At 39.7% G+C, this 27,225-nt stretch overlaps 1 long non-coding RNA gene and 2 pseudogenes across 1 annotated transcript in view; all 3 read left to right on the top strand.

Moving 5' to 3' along the window:
- LOC127489612 (protein CDV3 homolog pseudogene) overlaps window positions 1-10,273 on the top strand; it is a 15,429-nt pseudogene extending 5,156 nt beyond the window's left edge.
- LOC103346421 (ras GTPase-activating protein 4B) overlaps window positions 1-27,225 on the top strand; it is a 121,123-nt gene that overhangs the window by 13,994 nt on the left and 79,904 nt on the right. The gene's annotated exons all lie outside the window — the stretch shown is intronic.
- LOC100343880 (nucleus accumbens-associated protein 1 pseudogene) lies at window positions 7,718-27,225 on the top strand (annotated as a pseudogene).

The raw sequence follows: 27,225 nt of genomic DNA, 5'->3' as shown, positions 1-27,225 counted from the left end.
TGGTTCACCCTCCAATGGCCGCTGTGGCTGGTGCCCTGCAGCTGGTGCAGCACTCTGATCCAAAGGCAGGAGCCAGGTGCTTCCTCCTGGTCTCCCATGCGGGTGCAGGGCCCAAGGACTTGAGCCATCCTCCACTGCACTCCCGGGCCACAGCAGAGAGCTGGCCTGGAAGAGGAGCAACTGGGACAGAATCTGGTGCCCCGACCGGGACTAGAACCTGGTGTGCTGGCGCCACAGGTGGAGGATTAACCTATTGAGCCATGGCGATGGCCACTTTCCATCACTCTTTGCCTCCAAACTTTCTGTACAAACATACATAGACTTTTTTACTGATACATTTGGTTAAAATGTATGCATGATAGGTTTACTTTAAAGACTTGACTATGCATAGCATAACAATAAAAAATTATTCTATCAACCTCAATATGATTATCATGTGTAAGACAGATTTCACTATCAAAGATATTTAGTATCACCGTCTATATCCATATTTCTCTTAATTTGTGAAAAAATACACACGGCTTTTTGTTTCAACTTGAAAACTCTAGTATTTTAGCAAGATTCACATTGTATTTTCTTAATATTTCTGTAGGCCATTAATGGAACCGGTACTCCTGCACTTTTGAGAATATAATAATATACTCATAGATTTTAAAAGGTTTATTTAATTACATGACAGGCAGAATGACAAGGAAAAACAGAGGGAGAGACAGAGAAAGAGATCTTTCATTTGCTGTTTCATTCTTCATATAGCCACTACGGCAAGGGCTGGGCCATTCCAAATCCAGGATCCAGGTACTCCATCTAAACTTCCCACATGGGTGGCAGGGGCCCAAGCATTTGGACCATCTTCAGGTTCTTTTCCATGTGCATTTTCAAGGAGCTCATTCAGAAGCAGAACAGCCAGGACACAAAAATGTGGTGTTGCAAGCATTGGCTTAATAGGCTACATGACACTGTTAGCCCTACTAATAAATTTCTAGTAAACAAAAATTACTTAAGTGCATATGTATTGGCTACCAGATGTAACAGGCTTTTTTTTCCTGTAGATAATATTTAGCTGTCTTTATATTGTCATCTATGAATAGTAACAACTATATATATATATATGCATAATTACTCATACAGCTATGGTTTGTAACAAGTAAAATATTTATTATCATCTAGATTAAAAGATTATGGTGTTCTAATTTGTATCATTTGATGGTACAAAAAGCTCAGCAATAAATCTCAAATGTTAGAAGCTAACTAGAGTTACACCAAAATTTAGGGCTGGCTTAAAGCTCACTAAAATATATATTATGTTGTATTTTTTATTTTAAATTATTTATTTGAAAGGTAGAGTTACAGAGAGTGAGAGCAGAGGCAGAGAGATCTTCCATACACTGACTCACTCTCCAAATGGGTGCAATGACTAGGTTTGAGCCAGGCCAAAGCCAGGGGCAAGAAGCTTCATTTGGGTGTCCCACATGGGTGCAGAGGTCCAAACACTTGGACCATCTTCTGCTTTCCCAGTTACATTAGCAGGGAGCTGGGACTTGAACCAGCACCTATATGGGATGCTGGCATCACAGGCATTGGCCTTATCCACTATGCCATCATGAAGGCCCCCATTATTTTGTAATTTTGCATCAAAGAAATGGATCTAATAGATATTTCTTGTTATTTTTCTGCATTTGATGTCACAATTGTGTCATTTTCTAACTAATTTAGCCTTTATTTCTTAAGCATATATGTAGGAACCATAAGAAAAAGGAGATAAATAAGTAACAGTGTTCAGACTATAAGCTGCTGTGCCTTCTTATTGTACCTCCATGGCAACCTGACAGGTTCCAGTATAGACACGTTTTCTGCTGGTCAGCAGACACAATAAGAATGATGGGTTTTCTGCAGGGCTGCCAGCCCAGTGAAGCTGATTCATCTTCTACTAAGTCTTCAGCTAATGGCCACTATCATCTAACTCTGAATAAAAAGGGCCTGACCTTGTGGGCTGCTGCTGCTGTGATATGGTCACTGATGCTGCTCCCTGAATAAGGAATGACACATCTGCATACAGCGCCACAAGTGTTCTTTCGGTTCTTGGCTCTGTGTACCTCAATGTCCCCGACGATCAAGCACAGGCCCAAAAATATGATAAATATTGAGTTGAGGTGACAGATCAGATTTTGTGGAATACAGATTTACTTGTCAGAAACTTTCCTCTAAAATGACTACTGTGTGTTATTTCTGAAGAAAAGTCAAAGATTTAAGCCAAGTCACTTCTTGAAATTTTAGATACATTGGAGAGCTCAAATCAAGGTCTTATTTGAGCATTGATATTGTCACTCTTGAAAATTATAACTTTTTGTATTCAATAATAGCAAAATCACATCAAATTAATCAAAAGCACTATCATTAGTTATAGCCTTCATTAAGCAGAAATCAATGTTAATTGGTTAAATTCTAGCCAAATTGTAAAAGAGATCTTTTCTTTTAAAATACAAATTATTTTAGGGGCCAGTGGTGTGGCAAAGTAAGCTAAGCCTCTACCTGTGGCACCAGCATCCCATAAGGGTGCTGGTTCATGTCCCAGCTGCTCCTCCTCTGCTCCACCTCTCTGCTATGGAAAAGTAGTGGAAGATGGCCTAAGTGCTTGGGCCCCAACACTCATGTGGTAGACCCAAAAGAAGCTCCTGGCACCTGGCTTCATATCAGCCCATCTCCAGCCATTGTGGCTATTTGGGGAGTGAACCAGTAGATGGAAGACCTTTCTCTCTGTCTCTCCCTCTCTCTGTAACCCTGCCTCTCAAATAAATAAAATCCTTAAATATATATATATATATATATATATAATTTTAAAGAGAGTGGCAAGTGATTTTATTCTGTTTTCAGTGAAACTAAATTCATGACTGTCAGTGGCACTATTAAGTTTGAAGATTGACCACTGAAAAATAAAGTGAAACAAACTGGGGAAATCAAGTGAAATGAGCATGGTAAGCCTTGAGGGACTGAAAAATGCTTCATTTTTGTTTGGTAGTTATCATGAATTTAACGTGCATGACCCTAGCCAATGCTCCTCCACATGTGGTTGGAGCCGTGTGCCCTGCTGCCCGTGCCTTGGCGACCCCACTGGGCTGGGGTGGCTTTGCATCTGGCCCTGTGAACACAGAGCCAACCTTGAGCCCTTGCTTGGAGCCCCCTGAGCCACACCTGCTGTGGACACCACCCATCTGGGCCAGGGGCAGCAGGGAGGCCAGGCTGTGGCTGAGATGAGGAGCTGAGCCTGGACAACTTCTTTGCCAAAAGGGACAAGAAGAAGGAGCAGAGCAGCCAGGCGGGGAGCACTGGCAGGAGCAGCAGTGCCCTCAGAGGGCGCTGTGGGCAGTGGGGCAGGCATGGGTGCCTGGCCAGGAGACAGCTGTGCCGCAGACCCTGGGGCCACCACCAAGGCCATGACAAAGTGTGGAAAGGAATGTAAAGAGTTTGAGCAAAAAGAGGTGGATTACAGTGGCCTCCGAGTTCAGGCGATGCAGATAAGTGAAAAGAAGATGATAGTGAAAAGAAGATCCAGGTGATAACTGGGAAGAAGGTGGAGGTGGTGATAGTAGTATAGAAAAATCTTCAGCTCCATGGAGTAAAACCACTACAGCACAAGCACCCCCTGCTCCAGTAATTGCTACATAAACTCCAGAACCAGCGATGACAGTGGTGTGTGTATAGGCCACCTGGAGCCAGGCTAACCACAATCAGGAAGATGCCACAAGGGCCTCCGGAGATACACAGGGATACACCGTTCCTGTCCCTGCAGTCCACTGCCAAGCATGTAGAAAGCAAGAAGGATAAAGAAATGGAGAAGATTTTGAAGTAATAAGACACAAACATAGAGGTAGAGGTAAGGCTTCAAAACATCAGGCCCTCAAACTTCACCTAGGGAACCAGTGTGCTGGGCTTGAAACTCAGAGAAGAAGCCACACACAGGGCAATTAAGGGGTGTTCTTGGCCAACCCTTCTAAGGTAACCAGACCACAACTGACTGCCATGAACAGCCATTTATCACTTGATGTCTGCTGGATCTGCAGTGCCTGATACAAAAAGGGACCCGGCCCTATTGCCCTCTGGAAATTCAAGTGCCACAGTTGCTCTTTGTGTTGGATTCAGGGGGATTTTCATTGTTCCATAAATGTGTGAGCTAGGTTCAGGAATGCTCTTCCATAGTTACTCTGCAAACCCAAAACCCACAGCTACTGGTCATTTCAAAATCTTTTTATGTTCAGATACTGAGCCTTCATCAGGGTTGACCACCTCAGATTTGCTGCCCTCATTGTGGACTTTGTGTGGATCACAACTTCTGGATTGTGTGTTATTGGGCTTTGATGTGAACACTGAAACCAGCCCTGCTGAATTCCTATCAGAAATCCTGCAGAGTCAGCCATCTGGGCTCTGATCTGTTGTGAAAGATGAAGATTTAAGTGACCTTAATTAACCTGGCCTGTTCCCCACCCAAAAGCAATACTCTGTGTAGTATGCTGTGGCCACATGACACTTCCTGGAACATGCCACACTCAAAAGGCCTGCTGTGTTTGGATCATCTGTGCAGGGCTGTGTGTCATCATTGAAACTTTGAGTTATATTCTAAGGTAACCACAAATTAGCAACCAAACTTGAGTCACAAAATGGGAAAGAGGGTGGGGGTGAGAATAATTTTGCTTCTTTTAGTAACTTTTTTATTTGCATAGTGCTTTTCTTGTTTTCCCCATGAAGGCCTTTTTTGCTTTGACTTGGAGTAAGTTCTTTGACAGAGCTTGTGTGGGGAGCAACTCGGACTAGACTAAGTTACTGGAATTAAGACTTATTCTATGCATCTGCTCTCCCACAATATGGCGCTGGGAGAGGAGTAAACAACTTCTACACAGGTGCCTCCAGTTCGACCAATAACCTGCAGGAGCTGATCCTGCTCCTGATTGGAGGAGAGCAGTGTACTCGGCGTGTGGGTAGCAGAGTTGGGATTGGTGGAAGAGGACTATAAAGGAGGAGAGAGACAACATGCACCAGGAACATCTAAGGGGAACACCTGAAGAACATCTGAGCAGCCCCCGAGAGAGCCGGCCGGTGGTGTACCGCTCCCCCGCGGAAGTGGGGAAAGTGGCAGGGGGCACCGCCCTTCCACGGAGGTGGAAGGGTTGGCAGCCAACCCGGGAAGAACCAGCAGCAAACCCGAGAAGGGCCGAACAGACAAAAGTATAGCGCAGGGTCCTGTGTCGTTCCTCCGCGAATGGGGGAGCGACAAGCTTGTTGCTTGGTTAAGTAAATAACCTGCAGTGTGCATTAGAACTGTGAAATGTGTCATGATTTGGTAGTCCCTAGAGTGGAACCCAATCACCTGTGATACAGGCAGTGGATGCTGGAGGCTGTCTTCAGGTGCTGCTGAAGCTTCTTCTAATCAGGTCTGAGTTGCCCTGTACACTGCTAGGGAGAGAGTGTGGCTTCTGCTCAGGAGGGGAGCCACTGAGCTGTCCTTACACATTGAAAGCAACAGGAGCAAAGCTTCACCTATGACCATTTAGGTTTCATGAATCTTCCTTGATCTCTGGTAAGAAATCCTTATGTACCTCTGCTCAGATTTTTAAGGCGTTGGACATCCTACAGATGCAGTGATTTTCTAAGAGGGTTCCATTATCCACCTTTTGGTGTGTCTATATGTTGTTCATTTTGAGAGGGTGATGTAGCACTTCTGTTTTATTTATTTTTTTTTCAACTTTTATTTAATGAATATAAATTTCGAAAGTAAAGGTTATGGATTACAATGGCTTCCCCCCCATAACGTCCCTACCACCCGCAACCCTCCCCTTTCCCACTCTCTCTCCCCTTCCATTCACATCAAGATTCATTTTCGATTCTCTTTATATACAGAAGATGAGTTTAACATACATTAAGTAAAGATTTCAACATTTGGCTCCCACACAGAAACATAAAGTGAAAAATACTGTTTGAGTACTAGTTATAGCATTAAATCTCAATGTATAGCACACTAAGGACAAAGATCCTACATGAGGAGTAAGTGCACAGTGACTCCTGTTGTTGACTTAACAAATTGACACTCTTGTTTATGGCCTCAGTAATCACCCTAGGCTCTTGTCATGAGCTGCCAAGGCTATGGAAGCCCCCTGAGTTCACTGACTCTGATCATATTTAGACAAGGCCATGGTCAAAGTGGAAGTTCTCTGCTCCCATCAGAGAAAGGTACCTCCTTATTTGATGACCCGTTCTTTCCACTGGGATCTCACTCGTGGAGATCTTTCATTTAGTTTTTTTTTTTTCCCAGAGTGTCTTGGCTTTCCATGCCTGAAATACTCTCATGGGCTTTTCAGCCGGATCCGCATGCATTAAGGGCTGATTCTGAGGCCAGAGTGCTGTTTAGGACATCTGCCATTCTATGGGTCTGCTGTGTATCTCACTTCACATGTTGGATCGTTCTCTCCCTTTTTTATTCTATCAGCTAGTATTAGCAGACACTATTCTTGTTTATGTGATCCCTTTGGTTCTTAGTCCTATCATTATGATCAATTGTGAACAGAAATTGATCACTGGTACTAGTGAGATGGCATTGGTACATGCCACCTTGATGGGATTGAATTGGAATCCCCTGGTATGTTTCTAACTCTACCGTTTGAGGTAAGTCAGCTTGAGCATGTCCCGAATTGCACATCTCTTCCCTCTCTTATTCCCACTCTTATATTTAACAGTGATCACTTTTCAGTTAAGTTTCAGCACTTAAGAAGAATTGTGTATTGATTACAGTATTCAACCAAAAGTATTAAGTAGAACAAACAAAAAAAATACTAAGAGGGATAACATATTAAGTTGCTCATCAACAGGGTGAGGGCTGATCAAGTCACCGTTTCTCCTAGTGTTAATTTCTCTTTAACAGGTTTCCTTTTTGGTGCTCAGTTATTAGCACTTCTGTTTTAGTAATTACAGCTTAAGACATCCAGTAGTTTTTACTCCTTGACAGGGACTAGAGGAAGCTACCGAGGATTACTGAAGTTTCTTTCCACCAAAGGAGATAGTCTGGCCATTTTCTGATTTTATATCATTGGTTCAAGAGAAATATTTCAAAGTGTTGTGTGACCATTTGTTGCAGTCTGGGTTTCTCTATAATAAATTCTTTCACTAAGTTCAGGAGTTTCAGACTTGCTGCTGACAAGAGTGAAGCAAATGAGTGAATGAAACTGTGCTCATATGAGAGCACTTGCCTCACCAGAGTCCAGTCTTGATGAAAGTGTCAGCACAGGAGTGGACTCCTAGTAAGGTTATAGGAACTCCTGACAGGACCTGCCAGCCACTCTGGGCAATAAAGTTGCTGTGTTCTGAGGTTGTGGCCCACCTGCCTTCCCGCCTGTGTGGGTGAGTAGCTGAGCCAGCCAGAGTTGGGTTGGATAATGAAACAGGAAACAAGGAATTCTTGGCTAAACTGAGGACATCATTTGGGAACCAAAAAGCTTAACCAATAATATCTTGGACTTGAGCCACATATTTTCTCTGAGATGTATGCATTTTTTCCAGCAAAATTTTGTTGGGGGATTCTATGATTGAGAAATAAACTGATGAATATGTGGAAGTTTTATTTACTCTATTAGAAATATAAATATCTGCAGCAGATTTAAATTCCAACTCATTATAAATTTTTATAGGATTGTGAATTTATCAAAATGTTCATGAATCAAGTTTTCATTACTATATGGTTTGCGTGGATGAGGCTGTCCATGGTACTATTTCTTCTTTGGATTCTCAGGTATGGTTTCACGGTGCAAGAACTCTGTAACATTAAAAAATTCAATAAAAGTACATACATGAAAAAATAACTTGCATGATCAAATGTTGTCTGAACGGTGAGTGAAGGTTTAGAATATTACTGTGCACCACATAGTATTTGTAAGCACTATACACTTAGGCTACATGAAATTTAAATACATTATGCAAATATATAAAATATTGTATATTTATTCTGTTTTTTCCATTTCTAAAATTTATTTCTTCCTACCTTTAAAACATTTTTGTTAAAAATTAAGATATAAATAGTTTAGACCTACACAGAGTTATCATCAAATGTCATCTTCCAACTCTACCTCTTGTTCCACTGGAAGGTCTTCAAGGACAGTTATAGGCATGCAACTGTTACCTTCTTTTGTAAAACCTCTTTGAGACCTTGCCTGAGTCAAGTTATGCAATTAATGTTTCTAAATATACAAAAGGAGTATATTCCAAAATAGTGACAAAAAGTAGAGTATGCAACACACATACTTTAGAAGCATCATTTTCTATCGAGTGTTAGGTAGTGGAAATTGTACTGCTGTACTTTGAATAGGACTATCAGCACAGCAAGTTCATTTGCATCAGCATGACCACAAATATTTCCGTAATGTGTCGCACCAAGATGTTACAGTGGCTATGACACTACAACATAACTCAGTGATAACATTTTTGAGCTCCCTTGTAACCTTTTGGAACTACTTTTTTGTATGCAGTCTGTCCTTAGTTGACACAAAAATATATTTGACTCTTGTTGAAATTCATTTGACCATATATGTGTAGATACAATTCTGGACTTTTATTTGGTACTGTTAAACCTATATGGATATTCTCATATCTATTCTTTATAGATCTGATGATGGTATATTTTTATAAGTATTGAAATCAGGTAGGGTAAATTAACTGGCTTTGTTTACTTTCAAACAGTTTTTTCTTTATCTTTTCTGTGTTTATATAAATCTTAGATTTAGCTTGTCAGACAAAAATAAATCGACATCCTGAGGGAGCCGGCACTGTGGCGAAGCTAGTAAAGCCTACAGGGCTGACATCCCATATGGGTGCCAGTTCAGGTCCTGGATGCTCCATTTCTGATCCAGCTCTCTGCTATGGCCTTGGAAAGCAGTAGAAGATTACCCAAGTCCTTGGGCTCCTGCACTCATGTGAGAAACCCTGAAGAAACTCCTGGCTCCTGGCTTCAAATTGGCCTAGCTCTTGTCAATGTGGCCATGTGGGGAGTGAACCAGCACTTGGAATTTCTCTCTCTCTCAAAAAGAATTTCCAATTCATAAATATCAAGGCTGTAAATTGTGAGCATGATAAAATATTTTAATTTTCCTGAACTATCAGCAACATCTTAGTTTTCAGTATACAGGTGTTTCCCATATTAAATTTATCCATATGTACATATAATTCTGATACATCTATTGGTTTGATCATAGGCTTTTATTATACAATTTCTCTTGTTTATACTGTTAATGTGTTGAATTACATTGTTCATTTTCCTAATCCTAAACCAATGTTGGATTCCTGGGAAAAGCCCTGCTTGGTCATTGGTTCTTACTTTTCTTTATAAAATATTGGAGATTACCACTATCCCAGAATGTTCTCTTTGGATTATTCTCATTCATCCTTACCTTTGCTCATCTCACTGCCAACAACTGCTATGACAATTTTTTCTTTTATGTATAGTTTCATATGAATGGAGTGATATAGAGTATAGCTTTTTCTGTCTGATTATCTTATTTTTCAGATTTTTCCATGTTCATTGCAGAGTTTATTGTTACTGCTTAGTAATATTCCCAGAACTTGGACTCTTTCCAGTTTTGGCTATTAACAACAAAACTTCTAAGTACAATTGTGTAAGCCTTTTGTAATTTTCTAACTCTATCTGAAATACATACTAGAGAATATAATTAGTAAATTTTACAGAATATATGGATTTACATTTTTAGAAGCTGCCAGATCCTTTTCCAAAATGTGTGAACTGTTTTAACCTCTCACCAACATTGTAAGATAATTCGGGCTGTCTCATACCTTTGACAACATTTCACACTGTTAGTTTACCCTTTTTGTTTTGTTTAATGTTCTTCTGTTTTTTTTTTGTTTGTTTGTTTCATGTTTAACAATCTTTAATTCAAATGTAAAATTCAATACAAGCTATTTGTAGGGTTTGGGATCTGTTGTTCTTTAAAAACAAGAATGGGAAAATGCATCAAAATGACCTTTCCACTTTTTAAAAACATTCAAAGAATGAATAGATCATGGGGAACTGGAAAACCTTCCTGGTCTATTCACTGCCTGATTTTTTCCTTTGGCTGTCCCAGTTGTGTTAGCATGGTGACTTGGTCATCAACAAAAAATTCCCTTTTATGAAACTGCTAACATGTAACTAAATGGTTTATGCATTTTAAGTTTTTCTGTCATTTTTATAACTTTTTTGAAGAACAAATAATCAATTTAATCATGGAGAACTATTTTTTCATAACTAAACTTTGAAATATATATCATGAGAATTAAATCATATTTATATCAATAAGAATGTATATTTATATTGGAATTGATTAGCATTTTAAGTTTCTTTAGTAAATGTGTTTTAATTCTACAGACTTTAAGTTGAAATATATAAATTCGTAAGAAAAAAACCTGTATTATACTCTATTTATTTTTATTAGTAATTATATTGATAGCATTATTATACAATTTAGAAATGCTGTTGGTTTATATTTTGGCATCAAGATGAGTATTTTTCCTAAAAGACTTTTGAGTACAGAAGATAATTTAGGGGAGGAGCAAGGGTGTATATTTTTTTTGGCTAATATACTGCATAGAACTGTTACACAGCTGTTTCTTAACTGAAATGTTGCTTTGCAATCTCCATTATTTTAGTGTGGTTTTTAACATTTTTTTTCCAGGAATTTCAAGTTCTACTTTAGACTCTGAAAGGACTTTTAATTTTATAGGTAGGTGATAAATACAGAGTCGTATATTATAAGATAATATATAAGATTCAGTATCTTAGAGAATTCTAATCTTAGAATAGCAAGGAATTATGACTTATGCTTTTAAAATGTGATAATATGTAAATATTATTGTGATATGTGATTATCTGCAGAAATAATGAGTAACAATGGGAAATGTAATGAGCTTACATCAGATATCAATTTCTCTCCTATCCTATGGAACAAATGTACATGTAGTATTAACCTTTATTATAATTTGTTTTTGTTTTTCCCATATATCTGTTAAGTACTAAAGACTTCTTTTGGAGTACCTAAGAATGGTTAAAATGTAAATGTGATTGAATTAAGTGATATTTTTTAATGCCCTTTTAAGGCTCTTCAGCGAACAGGGCAGTTAAAATTCAAATAGTAATTATTTGAAAGGATTCAGTAGTAAAGAAATATGTATTTTATTTATTTTTTGTCACAATTTATTTCATAACTTGAATTTTTCTTTAGTAAATGCTTATGAATTTTGGGCCTTTATAACAAGAAAACCCAGGAACAACAAAGCATAAAGTATTTTCAGTATTATTTGAGAATTTATATCCTGAACCAAGTTGTATAAGATCTTGACTTTTTTTTTATGAAAAGAAAGTGTGGATTCAATATCAGTACATTTTAGCATTGTAGAGGACCATGTTATATTTTGGAAGAAAAACTTTGAGTTAATTGTCCCTAGGGTGCATTAGTTCTGCTGCTTGTCTAACAGCTCTATAAAATATATGTGAGAATCATTGTGTACCTTGAAACTCATTTGAATATTAAACTCTATCATCTTTTCTATAGTAAATATAGAGAATTTGCACTTGGGTAGTTTGTGTTCTTACTTATATCCATATTCCATCTCCCTTCCTGGGACTGTGTCATTTGTTTCCTCAGATCCCAGGCTGGCTTTAAAGTGTAGAATGGTGCCTTGTATATAGGAAGTACTTCAGAATGTGGCAAATGAGAACATTTTTACAATTTGTTTATGAATTCCAGAAATGAGATGATAATTGAAACACTTGACATCCTTATTTTCTACCACTCAGAATCAGTGTAAATAGTCAGTCGTTCAAGTGTCACAGACACTACAAAAGCCTTATATACCTGTGGAATTCTGGAAGGGCAGCATCACAGTGGTGACGCACCTATACTGTTGTGGTATTTTCACTATTCCCGTCCTATTTTATAACTGCTGTATTTATCCAAATCCTACTTTTAGTCCTAAAGGGTAATATAAAGCTAGAATTTGACATGTTAATAAATAGATTCCCGTATCTGAACCAGTCATAGCTGATCACAACAAGCAAAAAAAGATAGTTATATGATTTAACATGTGACTGAGGAATGTTAATGTGATAATATGTGAACTATCTGATGGCAATACTTCTAAGAAGGGTAAATATAATAAAAATCACCAAGTCAAAATGCAGGGAGAGCATGAATTTCAGGAGCAGAAAAATGTCTTCATATGTGTATAAATTTTGCTGGTGAATTCTATCTTACAGTTTCATTTGTAGTTTAATTATAATAAATAACAGACAATATAAAGAGAAATGTTGTATTGTGAAGATATAATGTTATCTTTTAGTTTATTTTGTCCTTTAATATTTAAAGATTAAAATATCTTAGTATTACTGAGTTATGATTATGTTTTGAAAATTTCCTAAGGTAACTTTGCACAATAAATACTAATGTTATTCACTAAATATTTTTAATAAATGCTTTTCATTGTTGTAATGTTAGCATATTAGTTTATTGTTGTAATAAAAAGGCAGGATAAAAAGTTCAGGTAATAAAGTACACTATGTAAAAGCAGTCTTTTAATAGTTGGTAGGCCAACACTACTATTAAATAGTATGATAGTGTTTAAGGTGTGAAATTAATATTTTTCTAGGCAGTAGTCAGTAGCTCTTACAATTTAATGAGCTTACTTGTTAATTTGACATTGGGTTAAATGTAGAATTCATAGAAGCACAGTGCTGGTGTATATTCTCTTAATAATGTTAACAGACAAAGCCTAGAAAAATGTAGCAGGATCATATTAAAATAGCAACAGTATTATTAGTAAAATTTGCTCTAGAAAATGAAAATTATTTTTCTGTTCCATTATAGCTCTTTTAAACTAGTAACAGGTTATTAGAAAAAACATAAATTTTCCAATATTTGGAAGTCATTTTGTGTAAAAGCTATTTAAACTGCCACAGATCCTAATCTTTCTTTATAATCAGACAGCTCAGACCTTAAGCCTACCACTGACATACTAGAGCTTATGTCCAGGGTAAAGATTTGCTTTAGTTTCTCATCTGTAAAAAGAGCATTATATTGTCTGATCTGCTTCCCTCCCACAACTTTTTTAAATACTGGGGTAAAATATGTAAAATAAAGCTTTCGAAAATATAAATGCAAAGCCATCATATTATGCATTTGTTTGCACTAACCCCATGCAAACAGAAAGCTTTATTCCTTGATGTTCACCCTCTAACACATTCACCCTTTTTCAGCATATGTTGAAGTTTTATTAATTTTTTAATTCTGTCTTGTTTTGGTTATGGAAATGACTGGTTTTTTTCGTTATTTTTATAATGTAGCATTAGATTGTTAGTTTTAAGGATGCATAGTTTGTCATTGTTTGAAAATAATATCTAAACATAATGTGTTGCTTAAAATACTTTGAAGACTTTGGACAGTCTTTATATCCATTTCCTCACTTTGGAAGTGGGGATAATAAAATAGAGTTGGCATGAGGGGTTTATGGGATAATGTTCACTTGGTAAATACTAAATAATGATTATTTTTGTGTTAGTTGGTTCCATCATCATCATCATTGTTATCATTAACAATTTGATATTATATGAAATTTTTATAGTGTAGTAGGCTAGAAATGCCAACAAGAAAAGACAAGCAGTATGACTTATAGAAAAATAGCTTTATTACCTGAAAGACAGCTAAGAATTAGCTTAACCTGTAGCTTTTATTAAAACTCTAAATCTCTGATATATTATTTCAAGTTTTCTTTATATAGCAAATTTATGTACTTGATAAAAAGCAAATATATGTTACTATTAGTGTAAGTTTAGAGGTGATATCTGGAACTACAACAAATAAATCATGAAATTTAAAATCCATGGACCCCAACTATACCTTCATATGTCTAGTACTCACAGATTTATTTTTATGGCCTATGAGGTTTTACTATGATTTGTATTTCTTTGTGTTTTTCTTCATTGATTCAGAAGGTAGAAAACAACTGGGTTTAACTCCTGAGACACTTGTACGGGGTTATATGATGCCTGAATGGTTTTAGGCCACATCTTGCTTTGGAAGTGTTGGTTTAAATTTAATTATTTGGCTTCCAACTAATTTGCAGTGATGTTTTAGTATTGAGAATATATTATTAGTTTTATGAAATACATCTTACAGGTTTTACAGACAAATGCTACATGTTTTTTGTCAAGTTACATGTGAGAGAACACTGCCGGATGTGAAGCAAGAGAGTTTCCTGTATGTGCTGCAGTTAAACAACTTAGTGAATGTAGCACACATGGCCACATGGTGGAAAAAATACTGTTTCTCCATTCTCCCTTCTCTTCCCAAGGGCAACTGACCTTCTCCTCACCAAAAGAGATGAGCCCTTGCCAGCACATAGGACTACAGACTATTACATTAATCTGTCTAGCTGCAGTACCAGCTGCTTGCATGCTTTTAATTATCTTATTAGATGGTATAACAGTGACCTATGAAATAAATTGAAGGTGAACATTTTCAAACTTTTCTTTTATTACCCTATGTTTCTAAATACTTTTTGATTAGATTATAACTTTCTACAAAAGTTCCTAGTAAGTCAGTTTGGTTTTTGATTCATGTAATGTTTTTAAGATCTTTAAAATATAATGTCATACTTCCCAGTATAAAAAATAACTTAATTTTTGTCTCATTTATTGATAGATTTTAGTTCTGTTTATTTAGCCAAAAAGCCATAGTAAAATTAGCTTATTAGGCAATTTAGTTAGATTGAACTCAGACCAATTATTTGGCATTCTCTGAGAAACTCAAAATACTCCTTAATTTTCAAACATCATCTTGGCATTGCAGAAATGGATTAGGATAGAATGAAAATAATTGTATCTTGCTTTAAAATAAAATTTAAATTATATTTAACTCTTCTCTAGGTTCTTATATATGGTAGTTGTTCACCAAGTTTACTCTATTTTTTTTTTTTTTATTTAATTTCACTGGGCATCATTGATGAGTATATTTTCCCAAGTTGTGCTGTTAGGAAAAAATGTATTATCCTTTGGATTTTAACAATTGGATAATTTTGAAATAATAATCTGTAAATGTGCTGTTGACTTTAAGAGACACACAAAATAATAAAAACTAATGATATTCAATTATAAGTCTTAGCCAATGTACTATTATAATAATTTAGCTAGGGACCCTGATGCTGAATTTAAGAAAATAAAAAGTTCCTGAATGCAAGAAAATCATGAATACTTCTCTGTGTCTTTAGATAATAAATCCTACAATTGATTTAGTAGGGTGACTGGAGACTTAATTCTTAAGACATATTTGTAAATCCTGTTATTTTTTAAAAAAAAGGGTATTCAAAGAAGGAGGTACCTTTCTCTGAAGGGAGGAGAGAACCTCCACTTTGACTATGACCTTGTCTAAACAAGATAAGAGTCGGAGAACTCAAGGGGCTTCCATAGCCTTGGGAACTCATGCCTGGAGCATAGGGAGATTACTGATGCCATAGACAGGAGTGTCAATTGGTAAAGTCAACAACAGGAGTCACTGTGCACTTACTCCTCATGTAGGATCTCTGTCCTTAATGTGCTGTGCATTGAGATTTAATGCTATAACGAGTACTCAAACAATATATTTCACTTTGTGTTTCTATGGGGGTGCAAACTGTTGAAATCTTTACTTAATGCATACTAAACTGATCCTCTGTAAAAAAAAAAAATTATCAACTCCCAACTTGACTCTCACTGGGATTAAACATGACAATAGGTCTGATCTGATTTCATCATCATTGAAAAAAAATCATCTATTATTCCTCACTTTATGTTTCTGTGTGGGAGCAAACTGTTGAAATCCTTACTTAATGTATACTAAGCTGATCTTCTGTATATTAAGAGAATCAAAAATGAATCTTGATGTGAATGGAAGGGGAGAGGGAGTGGGAAAGGGGAGGGCTGTGGGTGGGAGGGACGGAATGGGGGGGAAGCCATTGTAACCCATAAATCGTACTTTGGAAATTTATATTCATTAAATAAGAGTTAAAAAAAAAAGGTATTCATACTTTCTGACAGGTGTTTTACTCTGAAGAAATACTATATTTCATATCTCAAAAGAACTTTAATTTTAGAATAAAAGGAATGCTTTATATTATATTATATTTAATTATAATAATCATAATTAATCATATTATATAACACAATTATATCAACATAATCATATAATATGAATATAATGTATAATTATAATTACATTAATATTATATTATATATTAACATAATTATATAGCATTTATTATTTTATTTTAAAATGATATTAGTTAGGCAGTTATTTACTTGTCTTTTTTTTCATTTTCGATTCTCTTTATATACAGAAGATCAGTTTAGCATACATTAAGTAAAGATTTCAACAGTTTGCTCCCACACAGAGACATAAAGTGAAAAATAATAGATGATTTTTTTTAAATGATGATGAAATCAGAGCAGACCTATTGTCATGTTTAATCCCAGTGAGAGTCAAGTTGGGAATTGATAATTTCTTCTTTTTTTTTTATAGAAGATCAGTTTAGTATACATTAAGTAAAGATTTCAACAGTTTGCACCCCCATAGAAACACAAAATGAAATATACTGTTTGAGTACTCGTTATAGCATTAAGTCTCAATGCACAGCACATTAAGGACAGAGATCCTACATGAGGAATAAGTGCACAGTGACTCCTGTTGTTGACTTTACCAATTGACACTCCTGTCTATGGCATCAGTAATCTCCCTATGCACCAGTCATGAGTTTCCAAGGCTATGGAAGCCCCTTGAGTTCTCCAACTCTTATCTTGTTTAGACAAGGTCATAGTCAAAGCGGAGGTTCTCTCCTCCCTGCAGAGAAAGGTACCTCCTATCTACATAATCATATAATATAATATATATATAAAATATAATATATACCTCCTATCAACATAATCATATAATATATATAAATATATGCGCAAATATAAATATAATATATAATCACATTAATATTATATATTAACATAATTATATAACATTTATTGTATAATTATGTTAATATAATCATAACTATGTATATTAATATAATATAGTTAATATGGTTGATATAATATTGATAATATATAATAATTATACAAGAATTATTATAATATCTTTACAATTTATTATTGTACCCCTTCGAAGGAAAGACAGTAAAAGGCAATTGGTTTCACATAGTGGTGGTCTAATTTCTTATATTGAAGAGAGCTTCCAAACTTGCTTCCCTTTCTCAGCATGTTATGTTCTCTATATCACCGAGTCAGAGACTACCTTGATAAAATTTCTTTTTATAATTATTCTATTAAAATATTGTTGATTAGCATGTAATATTTTTATGGTACAGTATTTCAGTATATATACAAAGCCTACATCAATCAAACCAGGAAATAGCTTTTCCATGTCCTTAGCTTTTCTGTGTTCTGGTAGCTACTAGTTGCTCTCTCCCGGTTCTTTGTGTGGTACGTAATACATTATTGTGAGCTGCAGTGGAACAGGAGCACTGTGCTGTGAACACTGGCGCCAGTGCCTTCTGCCTGTATGTGGTGCCTGTTACCCTGTCTCCCTCCATTCTCTCTCGCCACATACCCTTCCCAACCTCATTGTGATTTTGATTTACATGCCCCTGATAGCTAGAGATATTGAACATTTCTTCATGCTTTTGTTTTCTTTTTTTGTTTCTCTCCAGAGAAATATCTATTCAGATCACCTGTTTGTTAACAGGATTGTTTGGGTTTTTGTGATGTTTGGGGTTCTGAATATGTTCTGAGTCAAAATCCTTTGTTGGATGCACAACTTTAACTGTTTTCTGTCAGCTGCAATTTGTTTCTTTTGCTGTACAGAAGCTTCTTAGTTTGGGATGATCACATTTGTCTATTTCTCCTTTCCTCTTCATGCTCTTAGGGTCTTCTTAAAAAAAATTTAACGTTTGCCAGTGTTTCCCCTATGTTTTCCTCCAGTGGTTTCATAATTTCAACTATTACATTTATATCTCTTGTCCATTGTAAGTTGATTTTAGATTAGGGTGAGAGTCACAGGATGAAATTTTGGATTCTGGGTATGGATATTTTATTTTAAATATTTATTTTTACTTGAAATGCAGAGTTATAGAGGCAGAGGCAGAGGGAGAGAGAGGCCTTTCATCTGCTGGTTCACTCTCCAGATGTCCACAATGGCCAGAGCTGCACCGATTCAAAGCCAGGAGCCAGGAGCCAGGAGCTTCTTCCAGGTCTCCCACATGGGTGCAGGGGCCCAAGAACTTGGGCCATCTTCTACTGCTTTCCCAGGCCACAGGAGAGAGCTGGATCAAAAGTGCAGTAGCCAGGACTAGAACCAGTGCCCATATAGGATGCTGGCACTGCAGGTGATGGCTTTACCTGCAAAGCCACAATGCTGGCCCTGTGGGTACGGATATTTAGGTTTAGGTTTCCCAGCACCATTTATGGAAGAGACTGTCCTCTCTCTGGCATGAGTTTTAGGCAGATTTATCAAAGAGCAATTGGCTGTAGGTATGTAGATTAATTTTTGAGGTCTCTATTCTGTTCCAATAGTCTGTATGTCTGTTTTTATGCTGATACCATACTATTTTGATTACAGTAACTCTATAATATGTCTTGAAATCTGATGTTGTGCTGCATCCAACTTTTTTGTTAAAGATATCTTTATCTATTTGGGTTCTTTTAAAGTGCTTCTATATGAACTTCAGGATTGGTTTTTCTAGTTCTGAGAAAAATATCTTTATTATTTTGGTGGTAATTACATTGAAGCTGTGAATTGTTTCAGGTAATATGGACTTCTACTAGTATTAATTTTTCTAATCTGCATACAGAGAAGATTCTTTCACCAGTGCTTTACAGTTTTTATTGTAGATGCCTTTCACATCCTTGGTTAAATTTATTCTGGGTGATGGGAGGACAGATCTTGCCCTCACAGTTAAACTGTCAAGACTCTCATGTCCCATTTGGAGTGCCTGAGTTCAATACCTGATTTCACTACTTACTCAGCTTCCTGCTAATCCAGACCCTCAGAGGGAATGGTAATGACTCGAGTAATTTGCCTTCCATTTCTGGGACCTTGGTTGAGTTTTTGGATTTTAGGCTGGACCTAACCCTTTCTGTTGTGGACATTTAGAGATTGAACTAGCAAATGGGAGCTGCCTGCCTCTGTCTTTCTCTCAAATAAATTTTTAAAAATTAAAGCTTATTTCAAGATATTTCATTTTTCTATAACTATTGTGAATAGGATCGTTCTTGATGAGCTCATTTTTGATGATAAAAATACTGCTGATTTTTAGGTCTCAATTTTCCTGCATCTTCACTGAGTTCATTTATCAGTTCTTTTAGTCTCTTGGTGGAGTCTACATTACTCTGTATAAAGAGTTACATCATCTGCAAATAGGGATACTTCAACTTCTTCCTTTCCTACTTATGTGTCTTTTATTTTGTTCTATTGCATAATGGCACTGGCTAAAACTTTTCATTCTATATTGAATATGAATGGTCAAGAGTGAACATCCTTGTCTGATTCCAGATCTTAGAGGAAATACTGTTAGCTTTTCCCTATTCGGTTGCTGTTGACTATGGTTTTGTCAATTATAACTTTATTTTTTAAATGTTTTTAATTATTTATTTTTAGAAAGAGTTACTGGAGAGGGGGAGAGAGGGAGAGTGACCAAGATCTATCCACTGGTTCACTCCCCAGGTGGCCCTAGGCCAGTCCAAAGCCAGGAGCTTCTTCTTAGTCTTCCATATGGAAATTGTCTTCAAAATCCAAGTTACATTTCATTGAATTTTGTATATATTTTTTGAAATTTCTTTTCATTCGTTTTGGCTCTGATCTTCTACCTGCAATGCCAGCATTCTGTATAGGCAACAGTTCAAGTCCTGGCTGCCCCACTTCCAATCTAGCTCCCTGCTAATGCACCTGGGAGAGCAGTGGAAGAAGACCAAAGTGCTTGGACCCCAGAATCCATGTGGAAGACCCAGAAAAAGATCCAGGCTCCTGACTTTGGTCTGGCCCAACCCTAGTCCTTTATGGTCATTTCGGGAGTGAACCAGCAGATGAAAGATATCTCTTTCTGTCTCTCCCTCCTCTCTGTATAACTCTGCTGTTCAAGTAAATAAAATAAATAAATAAAAAAACAATTAAAAAGTGATTTATTTATTTGAAAGGCAGAGTGCCAGAGTAGAAGAGAAGGAGAGAGAGAGAGAGAGCGAGAGAGAGAGAGATCTTGATCTTCCATTTGCTGAGGACCACAACATCCAGGTGGTCTGGGTCAGGCCAAAGCTAGGAGGCAAGAACTCCATCCTGGTTTTACACATGGGTGGCAGAGGCTTAAGTACTTGGGTAAACACCTGTTGTTCAAGGTGCATTAGCATGGAGCTAGATTAAAAGTGGAATGACTGGGGCTAGCACTGTAGCATAGCAGGTTAAGTCTCTGCCTGTGGCACTGGCATCTCATTATGACTGCTGCTTTGGATCCAGGCTGCTCCTCTTCCAATCCAGCTTTCTGCTATGGCCTGAGAAAGCAGTGGGAGATGGCCTAAGTGCTTAGTCCCATGTGTGTGTGTGGGAGACCCAGAAGAAACTCTTGGCTCCTGGCTTCAGAACATCCTAGTGCTGCCCATTATGACCATTTGGGGATTGAACCAGCAAATGAAAGAACTTTCTCTCCATCTCCCCACTCTCTGTAGCTCTACCTCTCAAATAAAGAAATCTTTTAATAAAGTGGAATAGCTGAGACTGGAACTTGCAGTCCAGTATGTGGTGCAGGCTTCCCAAGCTGTAGCTTAGCCAATGGGATCACAATACCAACCCCAGATCTTTATCAATTCTTTCATTGTACTAACATTTGGTTTGGTTTATTCTTGTTTTTCTAGGTCCTTGAGATACACTGTTAGGTTGTATGTTTGATAACTTCTTTTTTTCCTTGCTCTTCCTCTTTTCTTTTCTTTTCTTTTCTTTTCTTTTCTTTTCTTTTCTTTTCTTTTCTTTTCTTTTCTTTTTATATTCACAGTTAGGAATCCCCAGAATTTGCATGTTTCTGCACAGTTCAAAGGCTATCTCCATTTTATATCCTTTTTTTTTTTTGGTGGGGGGGTCTGGTTTATTCCAAAAGATGTCTTGAATTTCAGATAGATTTTTTTTTCTTCTGCTTGGTCTAGTCTGTTGTTGAGGCTTTTGGCTGTACTTTTTATTAAACACTGAATTCTCTATTTTCAAGATTTCTGTTTGACTCTTTTTCAAGATCTCTATGTCTTTGCTGAATTTCTCATTAAAGCCATGAATTGTTTTCTGGCTGTTGTTCATCTCAGAGTATGTTTTCTCTTGTATCTCTTTGAGCATCCTAGTAATCATTACTTTGAATATTAGGTATTTTTAAGTCTCTTTTCCTTTGGAATTTGTTACTCAAGCATTATTTTGTTCCTTTGGAGGTGTATTACTGCCTTGACTTTTCATACTTCAGTGTTCCTACATGGATATTGAGACATAGGGTACTCTTCTGAGTCCTAGGAGAAATGCATGGTTCTTGGTAGCAGCTCATATGGCAGGGCCCAGGGCCACAAGGGTGCCATCCCTCAGTCCACTGTGCCTGAGGGTGCAGGAATGCTGCCCTGAGGTCTGAAGTGATTGCTCAGGTGCTCATGTAGGCAGGGATATGTTTGCTGTCACAAAAGCCCTAAGTCCAGCAAAGATTCAGGAGTTCTGGAGTGCCAGCCCATGTTTCCATTCAATGTCTTGATATTCATCTGCTTTTTTTTTTTAACCCCAATTGCTCTATCTGTGTTGTACTGCCTGGAGTTGCGGATTGAGGGAGGAATGGAATGAGCAGTATTGTAGCCTCCTATGCTACAATGCTAGATCAAACCTAAACCCTACAGCCTGCAAATATAGCCTGCAGAATCCGGTATGGTCAAGTGCCAATTTGTCATGATCTGCCAACTGCTGACATGGACTTGCCAGCTGAGACCACTACAACCAACCACATGTGGTGTTGGCCTGGATATAATTCTAATTAACTGGGGCTGTGGGTCCCCACTTGGGACAAGGACTGGTCCTCTGTCTACAAGCACTGACCTTGGGACTGTTAATATCTGCCAAGCGATGGTTTTACCAGATCTGTGATGCAGTTCTGTGCTCACTTGATTGCCCTACTCCCTGATGGATGGACCTTGCTCCTTGTTTGCCTGTGGTCAGGGAACAAGGGATGGGGGAAATCTCTTGGCTGTCCATTTTGAGAGTAAGTTGGCATTATGTTGTAGTTGTGTGCCAAGCCCATAGGAGGCTGAAGGTGATGCAGGCAGAAGGAGTTGTCTGTTCTTACTAGGGTGAAGTTCTTCACCTGGTGTTAGGGCAAGTTTGTATCTGTCTGCACATGCAGGTCTGGTTATAGGAGCCTTGCTGTCTATCTGGTGCCACTGTAGTGGGACTGTCACTGATCTCACTTTTCTGCCCTACTCCTTTGTGGTTGAAGTCTTCTTTGCTGTCTGCTTGAAGATAAGCAGCTTTAAGGGTAGGTCCTAATTCACTTTACTTTTAGAGACTCTGAGTTCCTTCATTACCTGTGTTTTAAGCTAAAAATGAGGTAATTATAGATAACATCAGTGTTTATCCTGTTGTTCTTGGCACCTGCACTCCTAACATTGTAGCTTACCCATATCTGGTGCCATACTTTACAGTCTGATGTGGATATACTTAATTTACACTTCTCATATTTCCATTAATTAGATATTCCTTCTTCTATTTGCATAGTATTTTTAAAATCGTACTTTTAAAATGGTGTAAAAGTATATACTCTTTTATATTGAATATTAGAATAATTCTTTGCTAGAAGTCTTTCACTAATATGTGTTATACAGATTTGAAACAGATTCAGAAATTTACTGTCTCATTTTTCCTTTGCATTTGATAAGATGAATGTGACAATTAATATACTAGTTTTAAAAGTATCAGGCTGTACTTCTGGACTATAGAAGTATATAAATGAACCCTTTAGTATCAAGTTCAGCTGTCTGACCTTTGGCTTCCTCAGCTTCAGATAGTCCACCATCTGCCTGTGACTGAGTCCCGCTTAAAGTCCTTTCATCCTGCCCTGGCCTTTTCTGTTTTCTCTCTACTGAAATCTCAGTGAGATGAGCATGATTGGTTGGCTGGCTGACTTTTGAACTGTGTGATTGGCTCTAAGAGCTCCATCTGCCACACTGTCCTCTTAGTGCTGGGTTCACACAGCTGGGATCCGTCCCTGGCCTCTCTAACTTGCTGAGCTTCCCGTGATGATGATCTCGTCTGTTAGACAGTCACTAATTTCATCATCAGTAGAAGTCAAATATCTCTCCTTAAGCAAGTGTTGGAGATCTTCAGTGCTAGACTGTGTGACGTAGTCTTTACTCTCTTGGCCAGAATTGTAGTTTTTTGGCTTTCTTAAGTTAGATCCATAAAGACATTGATTCCTGTCCAAAAGATACCCAGAATTAGGATGGAAACTATCATGTAAGATACAGTATAATTTTCTATAATGCATTATAGATACATATTTATCATATTTGAAACAACTCAAATATTTTCTAGTTCTGTATTAGCACATAATTTACTCATTAATACATCATTTTTTTAACTTTTATATAATGAATATAAATTTCCAAAGTAAAGGTTATGGATTACAATGGCTTCCCCCCCATACTGTCCCTCCCACCCACAACCCTCCCCTTTCCCACTCCCTCTCCCCTTCCATTCACATCAAGATTCATTTTCGATTCTCTTAATATACAGAAGATCAGCTTAGTATACATTAAGTAAGGATTTCAACAGTTTGCTCCCACACAGAAACATAAAGTGAAAAATAATAGATGATTTTTTTTTAAATGATGATGAAATCAGATCAGACCTATTGTCATGTTTAATCCCAGTGAGAGTCAAGTTGGGAGTTGAAAATTTCTTTCTTTCTTTTTTTTTTTTTTTTTTTTTTTTTTTTACAGAGGATCAGTTTAGTATACATTAAGTAAAGATTTCAACAGTTTGCATCCCCATAGAAACACAAAGTGAAATATATTGTTTGAGTACTCGTTATAGCATTAAATCTCAATGCACAGCACATTAAGGACAGTGATCCTACATGAGGGGTAAGTGCACAGTGACTCCTGTTGTTGACTTTACCAATTGACACTCCTGTCTATGGCATCAGTAATCTCCCTATGCTCCAGGCATGAGTTTCCAAGGCTATGGAAGCCCTCTGAGTTCTCCGATTCTTATCTTGTTTAGACAAGGTCATAGTCAAAGTGGAGGTTCTCTCCTCCCTTCAGAGAAAGGTACCTCATTCTTTGAAGACCTGTTCTTTCCACTGAGATCTCACTCACAGAGATCTTTTACCAGAGTGTCTTGGCTTTCCATGCCTGAAATACTCTCATGGGCTTTTCAGCCAGATCCGAATGCCTTTAGGGCTGATTCTGAGGCCAGAGTGCTATTTAGGACATCTGCCATTCTATGAGTCTGCTGAGTATCTCACTTCCCATGTTGGATCACTCTCCCCCCTTATTTATTCTATCGGTTAGTGTTAGCAGGTACTAGACTTGTTTAATACATCATTTTTTTAAAAAATCAAATTTAATAATGAGTGGCCGCCGCAGCTGCTGCAGCTGCATGAGAGGCCGTGGAGGCCTTGGAGTGTGGCCATAGCGCAGCTGCTGTGGTAGCGCAGAGCCTCCAGGTGGAGATCCTCAACTTCGACAACGGCATCTTGGAGTGCCTCCTTGAACAGCTGCAGGGCCTGTATTGGGATGTGTGGTCAGGGGTCAGGCCTTCGAGGCCCACCGGGCTGTGCTGGCCGCCAGCAGCTTCTACTCCCGGGACCTGTTCAACAGCAGCCACAGTGCGGTGGTGGAACTGTCGGCAGCCATGCAGCTGGAGTCGTTCCAGCAGACCCTGAGCTTCTGCTACAGGGGGTGGCTAAGCAGGAATGTGGGGGACTAGTTCCTGCTCACACACAGGGCGGGCTTCCTGCAGATCCAGGAGATCCTGGAGAAAGGCACCGAGTTCTTCCTGAAGGTGAGCTCCTGGAGCGGTGACTCCCAGGGCCTGCAAGCCAATGGGCACCCTCGTCCAAGCCGCAGAGCCCCGTGGCACAGACTTCCGGCTGGCCGGCCTGCACCTCCCTGCTGCCCTCCTGTCTTGGGTCAGGATGGAGCAGCAGGAGTCGGACTCGGTGCAGTGCACGCCCATGGCCAAGCGGTTGTGGGACGCTGGCCCCAAGGAGGCCAGGGGCAGCGGCGGTGGTAGCCGCAAGATGGCCACATTCTACGTGATGGATGTGGCGGCCAACCCGCAGCCCCTGCAGCAGGCCCCAGTGGTGGCGGCCAAGCAGCCCACAGGGGTGGCCGTGGCCGCGAGGGTGGGCCAGGCAGCCAGGCAGCAGGGCGGTGGCGGCCACGGCGGGCATTGGGAGCGGGCTCAGCTCATTGGAGCCTGTGAGCCCCAGCACCTGGAGTGCCTACATCAGCGACAGCCCAGCTCCTACCACAGAGGAGGAGGACGCAGGGAAGGAAGGCTCGGATGAGCAGTGCCTGCAGATCTGCAACAGGTACATCGTGCACAGCGCAATGAACGTGGGCCCGATAGCCAAGAAGGTTGAGGCCCTTCCGGAACCCACAATCGGATCTGGGTGCGGCAAGATTGGTGTCGCTCCCAGATTGGCACCCGTTGTCACGGCAAGTTCTAGGACGAGGGCGACCCCTCCCAGAAGCTGGAGCTGGTGACAGGCACCAAGGTGTACATCATGAGGGCACAGCTCAGGAAACTGGCACGAAGTCTTGCTGCGGCCGCTCCTCGCCTTCTCCTTTGACGGGAACACACTGGCCCACACTGTGGCACCGGCAAACCACTGGACAGCTGCACCCTCCACATCCTCAAGTACCACTGCCGGAACTTCAAGGAGAGTGAGAGGAACGCCATCACGGCTGGCACGTGCCCCAGTGCTCTGGGTCATGCACCAGAACTGGATGCCCAAGCTGAAGCTGCTCACTCGGAGGGTGACCTTACACTGCCTGCATCAGCAACTTGGGCAAGAGGGAGCCAGACGTGATGGGCGCAGAGCTCGGCTTCCAGCCAGCCAGCCATGGGGGCGAGGTGGGGGGCCATCACACTTCCCCACCCCACCCCCATGTCCTGTCACACACACCTTGGTCAGGAACTACTCTCTGGCCCTCCCCAGGCCCCACGGGGGGCGCTGCATGCTCCTGGGCCCCCCCTCCCCAGTCCGTGCCCCTTCCGGGCGGGTTGGGCAGGTGGTGGTGGGGCAGGCCCTGGTTTCCTTCTTCCACACTAGGCTCCCCACTTCCCTCACCCCAAGCACTGTTCCTCACTAGTCCTGGCATGGGGCAGGGGCCTGCCTGGCAGAAGTCCTTCCTCAGCCTCTGCTGTGACTCCAGGGGGTTCCCAGGACCCCTCCCCACCCCCACCCATCCCACAGTGCTTCCAGGCCTCCAAAAGCGCCTTTCTGCATCCTCCTCAGGGCCTGAGCCTGGGGGCTGGGGCAGGGGAGGCTGCAGGGACTGCCTGTGTTACAGCCTAGCAAACAGGCTCAGAGCAATGCCGCAAGCAACCTAAGGTGGCTGGGGGTGGCGGCCCAGCACCCTGCTCTTACCCCTGCCCCCAACACACCTCCACCACACCTGCCCCCTCCCCTCCCCCCAGCCCCATCCCCTGGAGCCAAGGAGGCTCTGGAGGTGCCTACCTGGGCTTGCAGAGTCTGTGTGTGTATCTGTGTGTCGCGTGCAACTTTTTGCTTTTTCCCAAACTTGAATGAAGGTAAAAGAGGCAGAGTCGAACTGGGGTTGGAATGGGGAGGGGGCAGGCTGGAAGGGGCAGGGCTGCTGCCCTGCCCTCCGCTCCCTATCTTACCCTGCTGCTCTCTACCCCGGGACAGGGCCCCCAGCCCCTGCCCATGTACATAGCTTTTTAAAACATTTTTTAGCGACTGAAATATTGAAGTATAAGATTTCCTTTTATTTTTCAAACCAACAGGACTGGGTCTGACCCAACCCACCCACCCCAGGTCCCCAGTGGGGGGTGGAATGCACTGTGGAAGGCAGGATATGGGGGGGGGGCATGGGCGTGTGTGTGGAGTGTGGCTGTGTGTTGCTGACGCGGCCCCGTGGGTCTGACCCGCTCCCCTCCC

The sequence above is a fragment of the Oryctolagus cuniculus genome, chromosome 3 (genome assembly GCF_964237555.1).
Source record: "Oryctolagus cuniculus chromosome 3, mOryCun1.1, whole genome shotgun sequence".
In the NCBI taxonomy this organism is placed as follows: Eukaryota; Metazoa; Chordata; class Mammalia; order Lagomorpha; family Leporidae; genus Oryctolagus; species Oryctolagus cuniculus.
This window is presented reverse-complemented; position numbering and strand designations above follow the sequence as displayed.